General features: G+C 40.1%; 1 long non-coding RNA gene across 1 annotated transcript; it reads right to left on the reverse strand.

The window, feature by feature from the left end:
- Window positions 1–365: 365 nt before the first annotated feature.
- LOC138900521 (uncharacterized) lies at window positions 366–3,531 on the reverse strand. The gene is made up of 3 exons (XR_011411586.1): window positions 1,716–3,531; window positions 1,453–1,513; window positions 366–1,149 (listed from the first exon to the last, which is right to left on the reverse strand). It is a non-coding gene; the product is annotated as an uncharacterized lncRNA (long non-coding RNA).
- Window positions 3,532–3,783: the final 252 nt, after the last annotated feature.

Here is a 3,783-nt window from a genome sequence, read left to right on the forward strand (position 1 = left end):
AGGGCCGACAAGATCAATATAAATAGTAGACATGGATCATGAACATCCAACAATGAAAGATAATGTCATGAACATACATAACATGGGACGACAAGACTGTCAAGAACTATATATAAGGTACGAGCTAACATGATGCCATGAAAGACTATACAACAAAAAAATCAGCCGACAAGGCATTCTAAACCATACATAAGTCGACACCTGTCTATGAGCCTCTAAAGTTACATCAGTGCTACAACATTGCCGGAACAGGGCCCCGACATACCCATAATGTCAATAACAAAAATGCATACCAAGACCACGGCAAGTCCGGAGAAAGGATCTTGCCAATAACGCTGAACCGGATAACCTACTGTGATGGGGGAGCTGCGTCTACCCGTCTATCAGGACCTGCAGCACGACATGCAGGGTCCACAAATAAAAGGACGTCAGTACGAATAAAGTACTGAGTATGTAAGGCAGAATAGCATAAGTAAGAACAATAATGTAAACAGTGATAGGGAATATACAACCTGTGACATCTGGGTACCTCTGAGGGCTACTAACATGAAATACATGATACATACATATATATATACATAAACTTTTAAAACATATGCCTTTGTGGGCATCATCATCATCATATCATACCCGGCCGTAATAGGCTCGGTAAAACGTACCCGGCCATCATAGGGCTCGGTAGAATCGTACCCGGCCACGTGGAGCTCGGTAAAACCCAACTGATCAGTGGTTGCACAATAGGTGCCATACCCGGCCAACTATAGCGTGGCTCGGTAGAGTAAAATAGATACATATATATGATGCATGCTGGACTCATTGGAATCACATTTTGAACCTTTTGGAGTGACGTAAGGTCGGTATCCTTCGTACATGTTATTAGGATTAACCCTTCATCAAGAATCTTATAAGAATAAGGAGCTACCAACAACATTGATAATATAAGAATAAGAGAAGTAACATCAATATTAATCGTTTCATAAGAAGGGCAGCAATGTAAGTACTGCTAGCTTCTAAGAGTAGAGTATCTTTGGGAGCTCGTTCATTACATTATGTACAATTGGAGTCGTGCAAAATAATGAAGGGGATAGCCTCACATACCTTGTATATACTGCCCAACCTCAAGCTATGCAAATGTCACGACTCCTTAGTCTACAATAAGACAAATGACACTATCATTTTCGTTTAAGCGTCGTAACTATTATGTATCGACCACAACCTATTTTACGATGAAATGGACAGCACCTCCCCTATTTATATGACTTCACACAAGTCAATACAATCACCAAACAGCCCAAACAACATCATTAATAATCATATTGAGCCTCCAAAACAGTCCACCAACCAACAACATTACTACCAAGCCTTTCGATATATATTTCACAAGTTCTAGCTTCAATGACTTAGCTGCAACTTGGATAATCTTAAATATCTATAGAGTAAGGGGTTCCTTACCTTTAAACAGAAAGAACAACTCCAATTTGACCTTAATGTTCCACGAAATATCCCTCAAATTCTGCCACAAGAACAAGGAAGCGAAACTAGCAATCAATTTGGGCTTTTCGGAACTAGAATTACTTTAGAAGACTTGAAATCACCTAGGGTTGATATTAAGAACTTTAAGGAGTATTTACAGAACATAAAACACTTAAAACAACCTCCAACACGAGCTGGAACAACACAAAAATCAGCAACAACAAGAAGAACAAGAAACTTACTAGCGCCACGGGATTCCCGACACTTGATTTGTGTTGTTTGCCCTTTGTTTGGGTCTTGGATCATGAGAGAACCTTGAGAGAGTGTTTTTAGGTGTCTAGGGTCTGAAGAGAATGAAAATTAATGAGTTAAAACGGGGTTAAAGGGTCTGATATATATCAATATATCTCAACCGCCTATGTGGGCCCCATAGAGAGCTGCTTGGCGCACTCTCACAAAAACGCGAATATCTCTCTATTCCGAGATCGTATCGACAAACGGTTTAATGCGTTGGAAAGTAGACTCATAGATCTTCAATTTGATAGGAAGATCACCCCATAATTCCATGTACATTGGGAGAAAACTGTAGTAACATTTGACCTAAATTTTATGTAAAATTATAAACATAAGTTGCGACAACTTTTATCGACTTTTGTTTCATAACTCTCTTGACTTCAAGACTTATGATATGGATATTATATTATTCAAATACATTAAAACATAACCTCTTGGGACAATTAATCACCTCTAGTTTTACCCGAAAATGCGGGTTACAACATCCTTGATTCGTTTCACTTCTAATACTTGTTAACCACTCTTATACACCCTTGTATCGTTTAAGACCAATAGGATTAACTTCTTATCATCTCAAAGATAATCTCTTCTTGGATTTACGTCGACTAACTTATGGAATGATCTAAGGTACGCAAATTTGGGTTGTAACATCCTCCCCCCCTTAGGAACATTCGTCCTCGAATGTAAGGGTTTATGGAGAGTCTAACTTATCGTGGATTCTGACGGAAATGTCCGGCTTAGTTTCCCCTATAAAATGGACACTAGCCAACCTTACAAGAAGTTAAACCCAACCTATGGCCTTACAATACTATACAAAGCATTATGGATATGTACATTATCTGCATATCACCATTTTGTATTAAAAAAATAGTATTCACAAGCTATTGCTTACCTCATAGAGCCGTTTCACTTTATAATACGTCTTGCTTTCCCCCGGCATCCTCGTTATCCTCACTCTGGAATAGGTAAGGGTATTTAGACTTCATCTCCTTTTCTGATTCCCATGTCATTTCTTCTATATTCTTGTTCCTCCATAATACTTTGACGGAAGCTACATCCTTTGTTCTCAGCTTGCGGACTTGTCGATCTAATATAGCCACTGGCACTTCATCATATGATAGATCCTCTGTAACTTGTACATCTTTGATAGGGACGACCCGAGAAGGGTCTCCAATACATTTCCTCAACATAGATACATGGAATACCGGGTGGACAAATTCCAATTCGGATGGCAATTCTAACTTATAAGCAACCTGTCCAATTCGTTGAAGAATTTTGTACGGCCCAATATACCGCGGACTCAACTTACCTTTCCTCCCAAAACGCATAACACCCTTCATCGGTGAGATCTTCAGGAAAACCCAATCACCAACCTCAAATTCCAGATCACGACGTCGGACATCGGAATAAGACTTTTGCCTGCTTTGTGCCGTCCTCAGTCGCTCTTGTATCACTTTCACCTTCTCAATGGCTTGGTGAATCAAATCTGGCCCATATAATTCTGTCTCACCGACTTCGAACCATCCAACTGGTGATCTACATCTCCTCCCGTACAGTGCCTCATACGGGGCCATTTTAATACTGGAATGGTAGCTATTATTGTAGGCAAATTCAATGAGTGCCAGATGGTCATCCCAATTCCCCTTGAAATCTAGAACACATGCTCGTAGCATATCTTCAAGCGTCTGAATGGTACGTTCAGCCTGTCCGTCAGTCTGCGGATGGAATGCAGTGCTGAGATTTACTTGTGTGCCTAAACCCTTCTGAAAAGACCTCCAAAAGTTAGCCGTAAATTGAGCTCCTCGGTCTGATATAATAGATACCGACACACCATGAAGCCTAACAATCTCCTTGATATACAACTTCGCATAATCTTCAGCCGTGTAAGTTGTCTTAACTGGCAGGAAATGGGCAGATTTTGTAAGTCGATCGACTATCACCCAGATGGAGTCAAACTTATGATAAGAGCGAGGTAATCCAATAATGAAGTCCATATTAATCACCTCCCATTTCCAG

The sequence above is a fragment of the Nicotiana tomentosiformis genome, chromosome 10 (genome assembly GCF_000390325.3).
Source record: "Nicotiana tomentosiformis chromosome 10, ASM39032v3, whole genome shotgun sequence".
Lineage (NCBI taxonomy): Eukaryota > Viridiplantae > Streptophyta > Magnoliopsida > Solanales > Solanaceae > Nicotiana > Nicotiana tomentosiformis.